Source organism: Sus scrofa, chromosome 2 (genome assembly GCF_054392235.1).
Source record: "Sus scrofa isolate SSC_HxYL_T2T_F1_AM1 chromosome 2, Sscrofa_HxYL_maternal_Yorkshire_Landrace_v2.0, whole genome shotgun sequence".
Classification (NCBI taxonomy): domain Eukaryota; kingdom Metazoa; phylum Chordata; class Mammalia; order Artiodactyla; family Suidae; genus Sus; species Sus scrofa.
In genome coordinates this window covers 128,189,821-128,209,888 of record NC_139384.1, presented here as the reverse complement: position 1 = coordinate 128,209,888, position 20,068 = coordinate 128,189,821, and the positions used below count along the sequence as shown (strand labels likewise).

General features: G+C 39.4%; 1 long non-coding RNA gene across 4 annotated transcripts in view; it reads right to left on the bottom strand.

Moving 5' to 3' along the window:
• Positions 1-20,068, bottom strand: part of LOC146405682 (uncharacterized) — a 327,565-nt gene that overhangs the window by 131,823 nt on the left and 175,674 nt on the right. For all 4 annotated transcript variants that reach the window (XR_014838568.1, XR_014838566.1, XR_014838567.1 and 1 more), the window contains exon 3: positions 6,025-6,175. This is a non-coding gene — a long non-coding RNA (uncharacterized LOC146405682). The remainder of the gene's footprint in view (positions 1-6,024; positions 6,176-20,068) is intronic.

The following is a 20,068-nucleotide window of genomic DNA, read 5'->3' as shown; positions in this document are numbered from 1 at the left end:
CCACTTTTATTCAACACAGTATTGGAAGTCCTAGCTAGAGCAATGAGACAAACGAAAGAAATAAAAGGTATACAAATTGGAGGAGAAGAGGTAAAGTTGTCACTATATGCAGATGACATGATACTGTATATAGAAAATCCTAAGGGCTCCACATAAAACTATTCAAACTGATCAACGAATTCAACAAAGTAGCAGAATACAAGATTAACATGCAGAAATCAGTTGCATTTCTGTATACTAACAATAGAATATCAGAAAAGGAATATAAAAATACCTTTTAAAATCACACACCCCAAAATTAAATACCTAGGAATAAACCTGACCAAGGAGGTGAAAGACTTATATACTGATACCTATAAAACATTAATCAAGGAAATTAAAGAGTATTCAAAGAAACTGAAATACATTCCATGCTTCTGGATTGGAAGAATTAATATTGTTAAAATGGCCATACTACCCAAAGCAATTGACAGATTTAACGCAATCCCTATCAAATTACCCATGACATTTTTCACAGACCTAGAACAAACAATCCAAAAATTTATATGGAACCATAAAATACCCAGAATTGCCAAAGCAATCTTGAGGAAAAAAAAAAAAAAAAAGCAGGAGGCCTACTCCCCCAGACTTCAGACAATATCACAAAGCTACAGTAATCAGGACAGTGTGATACTAGTACCAAAACAAACATACAGACCAAAGGAACAGAATAGAGAACCCAGAAATAAACCCAGACACCTATGGTCAAGTAATCTTCGACAAAGGAGGCAAGAATATAAAATGCATAAAAGTCTCTTCAGCAAGTTGTGCTGGGAAAACTGGAGAGCTGCATGTATATCAACGAAAACAGAATACACCCTCACACCATGCACAAAAATAAACTCGAAATGGCTTAAAGACTTAAACTTAAAAGAAGACACCATAAAACTCCTAGAACAGAACATAGGCAAAACATTCTTTAACACCAACAGTGCAAATGTTTTCTTAGGTCAGTCACCCAAGGCAACAGATATAAAACCAAAATAAACCAATGGGACCTACTCCAACTTACAAGCTTTTGCACACCAAAGGAAACCATAAAAAAAAAAAAAGACAACCTATGGACTGGGAGAAAACAGTTGCAAACAATGCAACCGACAAGGGCTTAATCTCCAAAATATACAAACAACTCATACAACTCAATAGCAAAAAAAAAAAAAAAAACAAACAATCCAATTGAAAAATGGAGGGAGGCCTAAATATACATTTCTCCAAAGAAGACATATGGATGGTCAACAGGCACATGAAAAAATGCTCAACATCACTAATTATTAGATAAGTGCAAATCAAAACTATAATGAGGCACCACCTCACACTGGTCAGAATGGTTACTATTAATAAGTCTACAAAATAACAAATACTGGAGAGTGGTGTGGGTAGGAATGTAAATTGGTACAACCACTATGGAAAACAATATGGAGGTGCCTATGAAAACTAAATATAGAACTAGCATATGATTCAGTAATCCCACTACTGGGCATATATCCAGACAAAACTTTGATTTAAAAAGATACTTGTATCCCATGTTCATTGCAGCACTATTCACAATAGCCAAGACATGAAAACAGCCTAAACGTCCAATGACAGATGAATGGATTAAGAAGATGTGGTATACATGCAATGAATAATACTTAGCCATAAAAAAGAACAAAATAATGCCATTTGCAGCAACATGGATGGAACTAGAGATTCTCACACTAAGATCCTCACTTCTGAAGTGAGTCAGAATGAGAAAGACAAATACCATATGATATCACTTATGTGTGAAATCTATATATGCACAAATGAACCTATCTACAGAAAAGAAACAAACTTGTGGACACGGAGAGGTGATGTTGCCCTATTCACACAGCATGGTGACTGGAGGACTATTACGGAAGGAGAACAAGGAGCCAAAGCTAGCTACCTGTTTACTGCCAATCCAGGGCCATTTCCCTCTTGTCCATGTAAAGTGACCTCTAATTTATATCAAGGTCCACTTCAGGACCAGTATCCTGATTCCCTAGCTCAGGAATACATCCTCATTTATGTAAGTCACTCCTGGCAAAACCACCCTTCTTCTCTGTGATTAGTTTAGAGTGTGTGATAAGAGAGTCAAGAAAGGAAGCCACTGAGGGCTTTTGGGAAAGGTGTTCTTACCTAGAAGTCATGTCACAAAGAAGACACAATCCCTTTGTCCTAATGAATATTGTTGTGATTGGACACAGTAGCCAGTACTTGGACAGTCATCTGGCAACTATGTAGGGAGCTAACTGGAGCACAAGGCCAAGGCACCAAGCATGGCAGAAAGTGGGAAGAATTCGGATCCCTGAGAATGTCACCCAGATACTGAAGTAATTAATTCAGGCACTGCCCTATCTTGCCCCCTCTTCTGGTGTCTTTATTATTTCAACCTTCTGTGATGACTTTAAAATATGTCACATTTGAACCTAAAATACCATACAAATGAACTTAATTGTGAAACAGAAACAGAATCAGACTGGAAAACAAACTTGTGGTTGCCAAGGGGGAGGGGTTTGGGGAGGGGTGGAGTTGGAGGTTGGGCTTAGCAGATAAGCTCTTATACATGGAGGGGAGAAACAACAGATTCTTCTCTATGGCATAGAGAACTATACTCAATGTCCTATGATAAATCATAATGGAAAAGAATATTAAAAAAGTGTATAGAGATGTATAACTGAATCACTTTGCTATAGAGTGTAATTAACAGAACATTGTAAATCAACAATACTTCTTGGGGAGTGGGGGGGATTGGCTGGGATTTAGGATGGAAATGCTATAAAACTGGGTTGTGATGACTGTTGTACAACTATAAATGCAATAAAATTCATTGAGTTAAAAAACAATACTTCAATTAAGAAATGCAAAAAATAAATATTTTTTTTAAATATGCCACAATTCTTTGATCCTCTCCTTTAAAATTGGTTAAAGCTAAATCTCCCCCCTTGAGTATAAGTTAGACTTCGTGACTCAAATTCAACAGAATAAAGCGGAAGTAACAGTACACAACTTCAGAGACTAGATCTTAAAAGGCACACTGGCTTCCTCCTCACTTGCTCTCTCAGATCACTCATAGTAGGTGAAGCCAGCTGTCACGTCATGAGGACACCCAAGAAGCCTGAGGAGAGGCCCACCTGGTGAGGAACTGAGGTGACACGGAGGTGCGCCACAACAGAAGCAGATCTTCAGGTCCAGTCAGGCCTTAAGATGACTGCAGTGTCTGCCTACATCCTGACAGCAATTCTCTAAGAGACTCTTAGCCAGAACAGTCCAGCTAAGCGACTCCTCAAGTGCTGATTCATGGAAACTGTGAGATGATGTGTACTGCTGTTTTAACCCACTATGGGCTGGGGAAATTATAACAAAAGAGTAGATAAAAAAGGTACTTTTTAAGATGTGGTCTAACCTTTTCAGAAAAAGGCATATGAATTGATAAAATGTTCTAAAAGACTGATTCAAAAACTAGAGACCCACAGGGCCCTCCAGGGGTCCTCAGGTTTATTTTCCTCTTTCTTTAAAAGAGCATATAATCCTCTCTGAGACCAACGAGATGCCTCTCCTAAGGACTTCCAAAAAAGGAGATAACAGTTGTTCTAGGGCTTTACTTTCACAACCATCTGGTGAGAGGCTAAAACCCTCTGGTTATGATTAAACCGACTGCATACTGAATCTTTAGAATTTTGCTTCCCAAAATTTCTTGTAGGAAAAGCATCCTGAATAATATTAACAGATATTCTACCAAAAATAGAGAGAGGGAAGGTAGAGATTTAAAACATACACATAGCATATTAGAGACTGTGGAGAAAACTTTCTGCAACGAGATCTGTTTAACTTGTGTTTAACTCAGAGTTTTTCAAATGTAGAGTGACTACAGACAGGACTCTGATGCTCTTTTCCCCCAACAAAAATATCTATGAGAATTTCTGGGGACATAAATGTTCTTCAGGACACAGAGAAATATGAGTGTGGATGAGAAAGAGCACATCACAATATACTGAATGAATGTACTAGCACGAATGATCAAAATAATCTGACACTAACCTCAAAATACCATGGCCATCCTACAGAGACACAGTCACATCCATTATCTGAGTAATTCAAAGTGTCTAAGTTTAGACTTAGATTTCAAGTCACAAATGGTACAAGTTAAGAACTGCCAATGTGCAAATAGGGCTCATGAACTCAAAAAATTAGCACTTTTCTCCCCAGATTCAAACTTTTAGATGAGTTGCTTCTTACCCAGTAAACAATAACGTTTTTGCCCCCTCCTTTAAAATCGTTTTAGTATCTCAGGAGAATTTTCCCTCTCAAACACTTGATATAGGAAAAGAGCTTCTTACAGAGATTGCTAAAATATTGATACCTGGTTATAAGATCCCAAATTAGCATGCCAATGCTTGCTAAAAGGTCAAATAATTCACCAGTGATGCAGCCAGTACTGCCAAGGAAGCCAAGCCCTGTTGACTGGCAGTATGAGTCCCTGAATTCTCTCCTTCTGTTAAGCCCCAAGCCAAATTAACAAAGCCCCACACTCCTAAGTGAGTGGGAAGATCACTCATAGCAGGTGATCAGAACTTGCTCTAACCAGACAAGGGCCCATAAGGTAAACAGTTCTGTCCTGGTGCTGAGCCAAATCTGACATGCCCAGAATACTTCTTAGTATTAGAGTTTGCAGTAATTTCTTTGTCATTTAGAGTCAAATCAACCCTTTAAGACTCAGCAGATATAGGATCTACAGAAATGAATATATACAAGCAAGCATATGAGAAACCCCACTTTCCCCCTACATCCCCCTGGCTCGCCATCTTAGATTCCTGTAGCTAATACCATGCCCATCACCCAGGAAGGGAGACCGCTGCTTAAACTCTTGTTCAAGGGAGACTGCTTCTTAAACACATGAATGCTTTTCCTTAATTCTCTTAGTAAAAATGAAATATGTCATTTAGGAAAGTATTGGGTTCTTAAAAGGGATCCCCACACCCACCTTGCCAAGGAAAGAAATGGAGTAATTACAAAGCAATCTCTGAGTGGTCAGTTTTTAAAAGAACAGGATTCTGATGCTACAAATACACTGTGGGCTTCATGGCTGGTAAATCTATTTGGACATTTTCCTTATTTCTTCTATTAGTTAACCCATTAACTAGTTAACTCATTGCCTATAATCCTTTATTGAGAGTATTACCACCTGGCTCAAGGATGGAATTACTGCACTCTTTCTTACCCACAGCCATCACCCCCAATAGTCCAAGTTCCATTTTTTCTCTGATAAGAGAGATTCCTCATCCACTTCCCATATCCAATTGGTCAGTCAATTATGGAGGGCATTTCTCAGTTCCAGAATTTTTTTTTTTGGCTGCATTCATAATATGCAAAAGTTCCTGGGCCAGGGATGGAGCTTGTGCCACAGCAGAGACCCGAGCCACTTCAGTGACAACACTGAATCCTTAATCTACTACACCACAAGGGAACTCTAAAGTCCAGAATTTCTAAGAGCTTAAACACACCTGTCCCATTTTTTTGCCTTCCTTGCTTGGAGGAAAGATGTGCATTATCACAGGGTAGACTGCATCCCTAAAGAGAACCCATGGCTACTGATCCAGAAGCTAGGAGGAACTTAGATGTTCTAAGAAACCAGAGTGTCCACTGAGTGGAGCCACACAGAACCTAAAAAGACCTATGTTGCCTTAGCTTGTTTTTCCCCAGTCTCAGCAGCTCATAGACTTCTCCTTGACTCTCAGGGGGAGGAAGCTAAGCATATAGTTTCATGCTGGGGCCCAGCCCACAATGCCTACTGCCTTAAGCAATGGGTGGCTAGTATCTGCTATGTGAGGCCCCAGAGATGTTTATCCCAGGTGAGAAGTGTTGCCAATGTGGGTGGCTGAGCAAACTGGAGTCAACTGGACTGTCCTAAAGAGATGGAGAACTTGCTGGGGGAGCAAGCAGAAACCTCCAGATGCAGAAGGCAGTAACTTCAGCCAGACTTACCTATACAACCAGGGAGAGGCCAGAGAATATATCACTCATACATCCAAATGCTCCTTGGCTTGTGGGAGTCACTGTCCTTGAGGAACACAGAAATTCAGGATGGAGAAACAAACCATGGTGAGGTGGGTAGGCAGGAGCATGACAGGGCCACCTGGAAAAGAAAATGGTACTTTTGTAGGATATATATATATATATTTTTTGGTAGTTTTAGTAATAATTTTTCCAGAAGAGAAATGTGGCTGTACAGCATTTTTGAAAATGGACCGGTCATTTTCTGCCCATGTCTCTTCACCTTCTCCTGCCCTACCTTGCACTCAGAGCAGCCAAGCTGTGCTCATAACCGCATGGGATGAAGATGTCAGCAGAGAGCAAAGATAAAAAGAACTATTCTAATTGGTCTTGAACACAGAAAGAAAGGAAGAAGGTGTTTACAGAGTACAGGAAATAGGGCCTTAGACAACATCCCGGAGGAGTCCATACCCAGCACAGCTTGAACTCAGCAGATGACGCCAACGGGCCTGGAGGACCAGGAGCAAAGGAACAAGGGAATCTCAACACTGACATACAGAGATCAAGGACTGAGGCCCAGAGGGGAGGATGAATGTTCCCAGCAGGGCAAGACGCTGCCAGGAAATGCAGCTTACCCTCTTCCACGGAAAGTGTTTACTACACACATATTTTGAAATGTAGGTGTAAGTCCTGGGAGATAGGCAAATGAGGGCAACTTGATAAAGATTAAGTTTCTGTCATCTCAGTGGAAGAAAATTAAAATTAACTTAAATATGGGGGGAAATAAGGCTATACCTGGTTTGAGGTAAGACTATTCCTGCAACAATTATATTTAAAATGTAGACTATAATTGTAACGTCCACCCCTTTTTCAAAAATGTAAAACATGCTTCTTAGAATAAATACCATACTATCCCATTTCTATGATTTTAATGGTATGTTCTAGGCACATGTGAATAGGAAGCTGTATTAGACTTCTAGGGCTGCCATAACAAAGGACCAGAAACTAGGTGCCTTAAAACAACAGAAATGTATTGCCTCAGAGTTCTGAAGGCTAGAAACCAGCAATCAAAGTGTTTGCAAGATCGGCACTCTTGGAGGCTCTGAAAGAGAAATCTTCCTTGCCTCTTTCCAGCTGCTGGTAGTTGCTGGCAATCCTTGGCACCTCATGGTTTATGAATACATCACCCTAGTCTCTGCCGTTATCAGCTTCCTTCCCTGGCATTCTCCTCCACATCTGCCTCTGTGCCTTTTCCTCTCTTCTTATAAGGACAGCAGGCATACTGGATTAAGGGGAATGACTACCTTAACTCATTACATCTGCAAAGACCCTATTTCCAAATAAGGTCACATTCTGAGGTTCTGGGGATGCCATGAATTTGGGGTGAAGGGGACACTAACAATCAAGTACAGAATTCACTGCCACTCTGGCCTCACAGCTGCGTTCCCCAAATGTGGCTAAAATCCCCTTAATTTCCAACAGAAAGAGCAGAAAACCAGTTGGGAACTTTTGACAATTTTTCTACTGAAATTGCATATAAAAGTAACTGAAAGACAGCAAAGGAAATAAATTACAGCCCTACTAGCTATGGCTATTTCCAAAGACAACAGCTCTAGGCCCACCCTGGTGTATCACTGAATAATCCAAGAATGGCTTTTATGGACGGGAACCAACTTATTTCAGCTGTTGGGAATATCCTTCACTCTGGACTCACTGGACTTACTGGACTCACTTGAGACCCCAGAGAACTGTTTGTCCTTCCCTATGGTCCAGGGTCTACCCCCTTGTCTTAACTTTGTGCTCTTGGATACCTTCCTTTACAAGAAATTAACAGGGCTGTATCCATGGCTTATGGATGTTTCCAGGCTATGGGTAGAATTCAAACTACAGCTGTCTGCCTGTACCAGATCTCAAGGCAATGCCAGATCCCCGACCCACTGAGAGAGGGCAGGGATGGAACCCCCATCCTCGTGGATACTAGTGGGATTTGTTTCTGCTCTGGGCAATGAGAACTCCTGGTTTCAACCTCTTAATCTTCCCTTTGAGATGCAATTTGTGCAGACTTCTGCACCCATTTCTGGTTGCTGTATCTTGTGCTGGTGATCTAAACTCAGTATCTCTCTTCCCCTCTGTCTTTTGACTCTTGTCTGGCTCAGCTCTCCCGTAAGTAAGGCTTCCCCAGCCCGATGTCCATCCAGTGTTTCCTAGATTACCAGTGACTCTGGCTTAAGCCTCTGAGTTCTCATGGTAACCCACTCCTCCTGGCTATCCTCCCCCAAGGCATTGGACTTCTGCCCGCTATTGCACACCTCACTGGGCTCTCCACTTCTCACCTATATTCCTTGCCTGTCATACAAAGACCTTCACAAACTGATCCTTACCCTCCTCTCCCAGTTCTCCTGTTGATCTACAAGAGGATTCTCACATGGGTCAGCAGACTATTGAACACTATTGGATAGATGTTTTACAAAACCCCAACTACCTGAATCTACACTGTGTGAAGTTATTGTCAATAACTGGGTCCTATTTTTATTTTATTTTATAATAGGTAATCTTCTAGTTCAAATTTTTTAATTAATTTGAGCATCCAGAAAAGTGAAATCTGAATATAATTTTTTTTTAAAAGTTCACTTCCTCCTTGAGAAAGAGTAATATAATAATAATGGCTTCCAATATGGGTTCTGCAACCACATGTGCTTGAGTCTAAAATCTTATACTACATGCATGATTTCTAGAGCAAGGTACCCAATCTATGCCTCATTTTTCTCATCTACAAAGTGAGGAAGATAAAATTTCTGACCTCAAATGTCCACTGTAAGGTTTCATATGCCTTCATATGTGTAAAGCACTTGAAACACAATTTAAGGCATAAAAAGTCTTCTGTGAATACTAGCCACCATTATCACTGTTCCTGATTGGAGACTCAGTCTACTGCAGGCATCAGAGGCATTCAGAGGTCATCCAAGAACTCTAACAGTACTTTCAGAACCTTCTGGAAAAGCAATTAACACAGATAATAAAGTCTCTATAAAAAATGTGAAGTTGTTTCTTTACTGGGGAAAAAAAAAAAAAAGATTGTAACCCAGTTGTCATGCTTTCTATTAGCTGAAAAAAGCAGCCTGGTTCAGCTCATCTCTAGAGAGACTCTAACCTTACTTATTCAAAATCCATTTGGGCTAGAACCTCAAATAGATTTTTTTGGGGGAGGGGGTCATTAGCACCTAGAAACTACTCTCTATTGTTCTTGGCCTCCCTTCCTTTCCCCACCCTGTCCTCACAACTACTTTCATTCCTGGCAAAGAGTCCAAGAATCCTCACATCCTCTAGTATGCAATACCACCTAGCACACAAACCAAATTCCTCACCAAGACTCATAACAAATGATTTGATGCATTAGGGAGGCAAAAGGGGCAGAGATTCTGGCCCTGTTCCCTTTGGAATGATGTGTAGGAAAAATATAGGAAGCTTGCATTTCTTCCAGAGACATGAACATCATAACCAGAGTACCAATTTCCTTTTAAAGATATTTTAGAGCAATCAGCATTTTCCCCAGATGATGCAGTAGATCCTCATTATTTGTGGATTCCACATTTGTGAATTTGCCTACTTGCTAAAATGTATCTGTAACCCCAAAATCATAGTTGCAGCACTTTTTCAGTCATTAGTGGGCATGCACAGAATGCAAAAATTTTAAATTGCCCCAGGTACAAGTTCCCAGTTGAGGTCAAACAAGGCCATATTCTACTTTCTTGTTTCAGCTCTCATACTATAAACAAGCTTCCTTTCCATGATCTATTTAGTACATGTCTTTTGCATTTTTTGTGCTGTTTTTGGTGATGTCACTATTTAAAATGTTCCCCAGCTGTAGTGTGGAAATGCTGTCTAATGTTCCTGAGTGCAAGAAGGCTGCTTAGGGAGAAAATGCATGTTAGACCAGCTTCCTTCAGGCACCACTCATGCTGGTGGCCATGAATTCAAAGTTGCTAAATCAACAAGACATTAAATAGGGTGTCTTCAAACAGAAACACACATAAAACAAGGTTATGTATTGATCAGTTGACAAAAATGCTGTGACCGGAGGTTTGCAGGAACCTAACTCTGTATTTCCCCCAGGGACAATGGTTCAGGAGTCACAAATTCAGTGTTTGTGGCAACTTTATAGAACACAACTGCAACAAATAATGAGAATCAACTGTATAGCCAATATGAATTAATTCATTCTAAAAAGAATTCTCATTGCTAGCCACTCTCCAAGTACAGTGCAATAGGTTGTCAAAACAAAACTACTCCTCTAAAGTAAATTCACTTGCTTCATAAATTGTAAAATTGAATTAAACTCTCCATTATTTTGTTGTAAAGACGTTTAATTTACCTTATGTGAAAAAGGCCTCTGAGATAGCAAAAATAAAAGTTAGTTTAAAGACAGTCAGAATGGCCATCATTTAACAAGTCAACAAAAAACAAATGCTGGAGAGGATGTGGAGAAAAAGGGTCCCTCTTATACTGTTGGTGGGAATGTAAATTGGTACAAGCACCATGGAAAACAGTAGGGAGGTACCTCAGAAAACTAAATATAGAAGTACATATGACCCAGCAATCCCACTCTTGGGCATATATCCAGACAAAACTTTCCTTGAAAAAGATATATACACCCATATGTTCACTGCAACACTATTCACAATAGCCAAGACATGGAAACAACCCAAGTGTCCATCGACAGATGATTGGATTAAAAGATGTGGTATATATACATAAAGGAATACTACTCAGCCATAAAAAAGAACAAAATGCGATTTGCAGCAACATGGACAGAACTAGAGACTCTCATGCTAAATGAAGTAAGTCAGAACGAGAAAGACAAATACCATATGACATCACTTATATCAGGAATCTAATATGTGGCACAAATGAACCTTTTCACAGAAAAGAAACTCATGGACTTGGAGAATAGACTTGTGGTTGCCGGGAAGGGGGCGGGGGGGAGGGGGGAGGGGGCTGAACTGGGAGTCTGGGGTTAATAGACACAGACTCTTGCATTTGGAGTGGATAAGCAATGAGATCCTGCTATATATATAGCACAGGGAACTATACCCAGTCACTTGTGCTGGAACATGATGGAGGATAACGTGAGAAAAAGAATATATATATATATAAATGATGAGCTCACTTCGTTATACAGTAGAAATTGACAGAACACTGTAAATCAACTATAACGGAAAAAATAAAAATCGTAAAATAATAAAGGACAGAGATAAAACAACAGTATTACAGTACTATTCCCTCCTTTTTCACCTACCGATTTAAATGTCACCCCTCTACCCTATCGCCTACCAGATAGTTGCCTGCATCCCTCTGCTACCAGAAGCTGAGGATGGTCTGAGGCTGTACTGACAAGGAGATCAGAGTGTTTATTTGTCTGTCTCCCTATATTCAAGGGCCATAGGAAAATAACTCAGTATTCACATAGCTCCCTTCTCTTACAGCTTACAGAAGTCTTAGAAGAAAGGGCAAAAGCAGCAGGCATGGTTTTCTCTACCTTCCACCACCACCCACTCCATCCCAGTGGGGGCATAGGGGAGTCAGCATTACAGGGATGGGCCCTGGTTCTGAGACAGAGAGGAGAGATAGGCGACCTAGTACAAAAATTAGGAGCATCTAAGACCGTCAACCTAAGGCAAGGTTGGGGACCCTCAATTCCACTTCCGACAGAAACTGCAAGTTTGAATTTCCCCAAGAACATCCTCAGGTTGAATAATTCATTAGCAGCAAAGAGAAGCAGCAGAAAGGATGGAGTCAACAGAGCCCCAGGTATGAGCTCCCAGTGGTCCTCTCCCTGCAGAGTCATGAAGACAGCACTTACTTCTCCCAGGAAAGATGTGTGATAACACATGGAGCACAGTGTATTTCCAACCAGAGAAGGTCATCCTAGCCTTGGTGGCCAGAGTTTTTGTTGAGGCTCAGTCATGTAATTTGGTAGACAATCATATTGTGTGAACCAGGGCCTCCAACGTAAATCATATTGTCACCACAGATTATTTGTCATGGGCCCAAGTCCCCTGGGTGAACAAAGAGGCTCTTGAGGAAAGACAGTCCAAGGCCTTAAAAATTATTTCCCAGGAATCAGGGGCAAAAAACAGACTTCTCTTTGGGCAGAGTGAATCCTGTGCTACATACCTACGTAGAGATTTCTGCCCATTCTTCTGTGCATTTGACAGCAACAGCTATTCATCCTTTCTACAAACCCAAGAGCCACTATGTTTTGACTGATGTAGAAAGGTCCCTGCCTGGTGAACTAGGGCAGGTGATATGCACAGGAGGAAAGGCTCAAACCTCTTAGAAGAGGGGGAGGAGACAAAATAGGGTATTAGTTTACTGCTGCTGCTGTGACAAATTAACACAGATTTAGTGGCTAAAAACAACACAAAGTGTTCTCTTAAAGTTCTGGAGGTCAGAAGTCCAAAAACAGTTTCACTGGGCTAAAGTCAAGGTGCCTGTGGGGCTGGTTCTTTCTCAATGCACCGAAAGGAGAATCCATTTCCTTGCTTTCTTCAATTTCTAGTATTGACCTGGAATCTTTGCCTTGCATCCCTTTCTTCCAATTTCAGGGTACCATACTTCCTTCTCTGTTTCCATTGTCACATTCCCCCTCTCCTCTGACCCTGACTCCTCCTTCATCCCTGTTATAAGGACCTTTATCCAGGGTAACCTTTCATCTCAAGATCCTTAACTAAATCATATTAGTCAATCCCCTTTTTCCATGTGAGGCGACATTCGCAGCACCTAAGAATCTGACAGGGACATACTTGGAGACCATTATTCAGTCTATATCAGATGGGTTATATACCCAAAGTGTCACAGGTATTTACAATATACCAACAATGTATTTTACCTTCATTTTATCTCACCCATAGTAAGAGATTAGCATAGTAAGAATCAGCAAATATTTGTTTCTCAAAAATGTGTAATAGGGGAAAGTTTTTAAAATTCCCTTATTAGAAAATAATCCTCTCTAAAAGGACATGTGTTACATAGTATAAATGGTTTGGTAATCTGGAATGTGGCTTCGAAGAGTGAAAGGGCTACAATAAACTAAAATTAAGTAGTTCTGCATAAAAAGAGCTCATGGAGAGGAATTAGAAGCTACTTGGAGTGGAAGGGATGGTAGGTGAAGAAAAACAAATGATTAATGAGAATTTGCTGAGTGGCTTGTGCTGCCAAACTTCTCCTCTGTCTTCCTTGAAATCTTCAGTAAAATCCACAATGTACACTTACATTTTATGAAATAGATCTCTTTTTTGGGCATGGGACAAATTCCGATTCCTGCTTCAAGGATGCTGCTGGAAAAAAACACAGAATGACTGTGGGATCCTAGCAACCTCTGGATTATAACAAATAAATGGACGTCACACTTTACTTTCCTAAAACAACTGCAAAACTGTGACGGAAGAAATCAATGAAAATCATCTGGGAATTATCAGTCATATTTTCCAGTTGTTTAATACCTGGAGTGAAAGCTCAACATCATACCCTTTTGTATTAATCTGCTAGTCCTGTTATAACAAAGTACCACAGAGTGGATGGCTTAAACAACAAATATATTTATTGTCTCGCAATTCTAGGAACTACAAGTCCAAGGTCAAGGTGTTGGTAGGAGATGACCATCTTTTCCCTGTATCTTCACATGGTCTGCCTTCTATGTGTCTGTCTCCTAATCTCTTCTTATAAAACACGAGTTGTACTGGATTAGGACCTACCCTAATAAACTCATTTTACCTTAATTAGCTCTTTGAAGACTCTATCTCCAAGTATAATCACATTCTGAGATAATAGGGGTTAGGACTTCAGCAAATAAATCTGATGGTGGAGGGGATGGGCAGACACAATTCAGCCAATAATGCTTTTACAATTAATAAATGTAAGGCTGGTATTGGCATTTTAAGATAGGATGTTACAAGGGGCTTAAATGATAGCTAAAAGCTTTAGTGCTTTTGGCCCAGAACATGGCCTATATGTCTTAAAACTGACTTAAGAGGTTGACTGACAGAATTAAAAAAACAAAAACAAAAAACTGGAATGTAAATCTTTCAATTCTGTTATCCTCTACATGGATTCTATCTTACTTAGGTCTTCTTTCTTGAACATCATTAACTTTTATATTAATACAATAATATACTCACTACTGTTTAGTCTGCATTTTAACACCAAGCAGGGCCTCTGGATTTGATTCTTGGTACATTCAATCCATCATTGTGTAGTAGAGCAAAACTAATTTTTTAATTAATTTTTTAATCTTATCCTTATAAAAGTAATTATATTAATTTAAAATATGAATTATAACAAAAGACATTTTTCTCTATTTTCTTATGATAATTCTTTTAGGAAAAACTGCCAGTATTTAGTAGCTATTTGTTAATAAAATCTTATCCTGACCCTTACCAAAAATGTTTAATATCATTTAACATTTTTTTGAGAATGGCATCAAATCACACTAGAATGAAAATGATTCATATTTGCTTCAACTGTGGGTATTCTGAATTTTCCCAACTTTAAGGTCTCATGAGATTTGCATTCCTATCTGATAAATGAGAGTCATGATCACATGTGATGGTGTCATTGCTCAGATCCCTGGCGCGGGTTAAAAACAGTCTCTAAAATAGGCTCTGTAGCTTTCCTGGTGTCTTGGCTGCATTATACTACATCTGCAACACTGCAGGTGTCTTTTATTCATTGCAAAGCAGTTTGTGCTATCAAATAACACCAGCCAGTGTGTACTAAGATCAAAAATCAGGGACAGGGTACAAAATAACTGCAAAGAAATATGAAATGATATGTATTAATATTCTTGTTTAAATGCTTCTAAAATACTAATTTAAAAAAAAAAACAGCTTTAGATTATGGTACTAAAGAAGACTTGGAAATAAATTTTTACACCCCAGGTTTGGTTAAAGGAGAGAGAAATATTTTACTATCACTACTCATATAATTAAGAGGCTGTACAGAGAAGAGCTTAAGCACATGGACTCAGGAGTCAGAATACTTGGGGTCAAATCTTGAGTCCACCACTTAGCAACAGAAAATGCTAGGCAACTTACCAGAACTCCCTGTTTCTCAGTTTCCTCAACTGTAAAATGTGGATAAGCGCAGTGCTTCGTAGAGCTGTGGTGAGACTGAGTCAGTTAAAGCAGTAAGAACACCACCTGGCACGAGCAGTACTCAGTAACAGGGCTAAACGTGTAACCTTCTCCTCTCCCTCCCTCCTTTGATCTCACTCCCCTCTCATCACTTCTCTCTCATGGCCTCCTTTGCCCTTTTCCCCCCATCTTCAGTTGTCTATACAGCTTTGACAATTGGCTCTCCTTTTGCAGCTCCACTTGGTCCCCTGGTGATTTCAATAACATGTCAATAAAGCACCCTGCTAGTACTCACTCTTTAATAATAATAATAATGATAATAATAATGATGATAAATAGCTTACATTTCTGAGCAGGTACTATGTACCTGTTATGCATCCTTTTGTGAAATACACCCTATTCCCCTAAAGCAGTCTCCTCCCTGAACTCCTGTGGGAACATACTATCCTGGTTTCCCTTGCTTCCTCTGCCTTTCTCTCAGATGCTGGGATTCCTTGGCATTCTTCCCAAGTCCCTTCTCACTACAGACACTTCCCTTTGGATGGTGAAGTTTGCCTATCTTCAGAACCAACTACATGCTGATTATTCTCAAAGCTGTATCTCCAGCTTGGACTTCTCCCCAGAGCTCCAGAACCTTACAGATGTGCACTGAACATCTCAGTTTGGATGCCCCACAGTGCTACAAAGCCGCCACAGGCAATCTGGATTCATCCTCACACCAGACCCTCTCCTTTCTTGCATTCCCAGCTGGAGAAACAGCATCATCATCTCCATCACATCCTAAGATGGAATGTGGTAAATGCTGAGTTGAAAAAGTAAACATGGAGTTCCTGCTGTGGCACAGCAGAAACTAATTCGACTAGCATCCATGAGGATGCAGGTTCGATCCCTGGCCTCGCTCTGTGGGTGAAGAAGGATCTGGCGTTGCTGTGAGCTGTGGTGTAGGTCACAGACACGGCTCAGATCTGGCGTTGCTATGGCTTGCAGTGCAGGGCAGCAGCTACAGCTCCTATTAAACCCCTGGCCTGGGAACCTCCATATGCCATGGATGCAGCCTTAAAAAGACAAAAAAAAAAAAAAAAAAAAAAAAAAAAAAAAAAAAAAAAAAAAGTAAACAGCATGGAAATGGGCTCTGCCTCTCATGGAACTTAGAATCTAACTGGGGGATACAATAGAAAAAAACAGGTAAGTGGGCCATACCTAATTTTCTTTTTACTGCCATTACTTATTCAATTAAGTGTATTCTTTTCTGGGGATATTTTTCATCAGCTTTTTATAAAACTGATTAACTCTGTCATATTTTACTATATATTTTTTTCTTATTCAATAACTTGTTTTTTGCATTCAGAAATCTATTACTTTTAAGTGACCACATCTTTTTTTTTTTTTTTTTTTTGTCTTTTTGCCTTTTCTGGGGCTGCTCCTACAGCATATGGATATTGCCAGACTAGGGTCTAATTGGAGCTGTACTGCTGGCCTACACCAGAGCCACAGCAACACAGGATTGGAGCCGCGTCTGCAACCTACACCACAGCTCATGGCAATGCCGGATCCTTAACTCACTGAGTGAGGCCAGGGATTGAACCCACAACCTCATGGTTCCTAGTCGGATTCATTAACCACTGAGCCATGACGAGAACTCCTAAGTGATCAAATCTAATGAGCTTTTCCTACTACGATTTTTTTCCATCACTTCTAAAGTTTACAAATGGAGTTCTCAGGAATATTCAATTTTGTCTTTAAATTTTTCAATTTATTTATATTTCAGTCTATCCTACATAGAATTGGTTTTGATGAGATATCAGTGAAATTTAATTTATGAAGATTTCAAAGTTGTCTTAATAGACTGGATAAGGTATTTCTAGATAGCAGTCTTTTTCATTTTTAAAATATTTGAGACCACCAATTTTTTTGTCTTAAAATTTGAATCTTCCTTGGTTTATCAATAGAACTTTCAGGTTTCTTTCTCTTTTCTGAACTTGACCTCTCTCTTCTGTTTCCTCATTCCTCCTTCTCCTTTCTCCTTCTGACTGTATTTATTTCAACAGCTGAAGTCTTAGACATCTGTCCTTATCTTGATTGCTGTCCTTGACTCAATTCTGGCCCACACCATCAAAGATACTTTGAGTAGGATGACTGCCTATTCAAATTCAGCAAGAATAAAACTCAGCATACAATCTCCTACAGCCTTCATCTGGCTTACTCCCCCATTTCTCGATTTCTAATAATTATTTTTTCCATCAAAATTCCACTCATATATACTCAAAATCTCAGAATCATCTTCAGCTCCCCTTTATCCTTCTTATTTGATTAGTTAATAATTTCTACTCTTACTGCTCTTAAATACGTTGATTATTATCTGTATATATCCCTACATCTCTATTCTAATATGTTAACACTCAAAGGCAAGAACTCTTCCTTGTAAGTTTGAACAACAGCTTCATTTCTCCTCATGTATGCACTCCCTTAATCCTTCAATGTCTACTATCATGCTATTTGCAGAATTTAAAAACTTGGGTTTAGGAGTTCCCATTGTGGCTCAGCAGAAATGAATCTGACTAGCGTTCATGAAGACACAGGTTCAATCCCTGGCCTTGTTCAGTAGATTAAGGATCCAACACTGCTGTGAGCTGTGGTGTAGATCACAGACGTGGCTCGGATCCTGAGTTGCTGTGGCTGTGGTGTAAGTCAGCAGCTGCAGCTCCAATTTAACCCCTAGCCTGAGAACCTCCATATGCCATGGTGCAGCCTTAAAAAGACAAATAAAAATAAAAATAAAATAAAAACTTTAGGGTTTAAATTATAAAATCCAACAGTGTTATATGAATTTTCAAGTCCCTCCATGATCTGATTATATTTGCTTTAGATTCTTATTAAAGACTTTTGAACTAAGGGGAAAGGGAAGAAAAGAAAGGATAAGAAGAAAAGGGAAAGAAGAAAAGAAGAAATGGAAGAGAGGAAAATGAAAAAAAAATAAAAGAAAGATATTTTTGTTGGAAATGACAGACACCAACCTCAAAATAAATTAACCACAGACATAAAATTGCTGACACATATAACTAGGAATGTAAGAGCTGAATCTGGCTTCAGGAGAGCTGGAGCCAGGGTTTTACATGATATCATTAGGACATCATGTCTTTCTCTATTTCACAGCCCTGTTTTCCTCAGTATCTGCTTTATTTTATGCCAGGGTCTCTGTAAAAAGATGGAAAAGATCTACACCAGTTTAGCTGGCTCATTTAGATAGCACAGGCAAATTTTCATCATTAACTCTAACTGGCTCACACTGGATCTTGTGCCCAATTCTGAACCAATCACTGTGACCAAAGACAGGCGGTACATTCCTTAAGCAGATCTGGGATACATCCTCATCCCTGGAGCTGGGTAGTGTGAGCCCTACTAAACCAAATGGATGAGACATGGGGAGAGGAGACTTTCCAAAGAGATTCTGACATGGCATAATGAATATTTATGTAAGACAAACTAAATTGAAAGAGCTAGTGAGCAGGATAATCTACTAACCTGAAATGGCCAATTCTGCTAACCATCCATTGGTGAGATCTTGTCAAGCTAATTCAGTGTCCTTTCACTTTCTTTCACAACAAATGGGCATAGAACTAATTCCACCAGCTGCTCCCACAAAAACAAGATCCTCAGATGAACCTTGGCAGAGTAATGCCAACATCGCAAATGGCAAAAGTTTATGGAGTTCAGTATGAGCCTTACACTAAAGTTCTTCACAACATAAATTTGTATAAATATGGAGCTTTTGATTTTAAAGCACTTCCATGTTGTCTAAATTAATATAAGTAAGACCACCATGAAATACACAGTTTTTCATTTAACACATAATGCTTTGTTTCTCAGGCCATAGTAAAAGATAGTGCCCTGAAAACTCAGCTGTCCCGTGGAACTGGTCATTTCCTCTCTTCCTCTTCTCATTCCTTCTAGAAAAGTCACTAACAAAGAAGGCACATGGAGGTGCCTCAGGATTGCCTCTATCAGAACCTACTTTGTCAAGGGGTTAACGTCTGTTTAAAGGACACTGTATTTTCTCTTTACTCTCTCGCCCAACTAAAAAATAAATTCCCATTGACCTCACGCCAAGAATAGCCACAACTTCCTCCAAAATTATCTCTGCTTCTCTTCTAGTCATATATCTTCTAGAGTTTTGCAGTCAACCAACTGAGAAATCAAAACTAAAACCAACCAACCAAGAAACATATACAATATCTTCTACGAAAATTGAGAAAATTCCAGTCTACCTACTATTAATTTTTTTTTTCTATAACATAATGAACTTTAACTCTTCTAAGGCAGTGACTATTTGTAAGATGTGGAAGCACATGTCATAGTTTACATGTTCTCAACAAGAGTAATGCTGACATTTTAAAACGTGTAAGTTCAAAGAAATAATGTATTCCTATGGAAGTTCCTGTCTTTGTATTCTCTCCTCCACTATTTTTTACAGGTATCTCTATACAATAGCTACTTTAAAATTCTTTCCTACAGAGTTCTTGCTGTGGCACAACGACATCTCTGCAGCACCAGGACACAGGTTGGATCTCTGGCCTGATACCATGGGTTAAGGATTCAGTGCTGCCACGCCAACAGCTCAGTCTAATCCCTGGCCTGGAAACTCCATAATGCTACAGGGTGATCAAAAAAGAAAAAAAATTATTAAAATTAATTAAAATATTGTCTTTGGAGATCCTAAATACGAAGCTTGCCAGAGAAAAACTTCTTTAATTTAGATCTCTTTAATTCAGATTCTGTGCCCTTTCAATTAAGAACCGAAGTAAATTGTCTTTTATAATATTAATAAGAAATGTGATATGATAAATGAATAATATTGAACTACATTATAGAGGGATATTTATCAACTTAGAAAAGGTTTCAGTTTT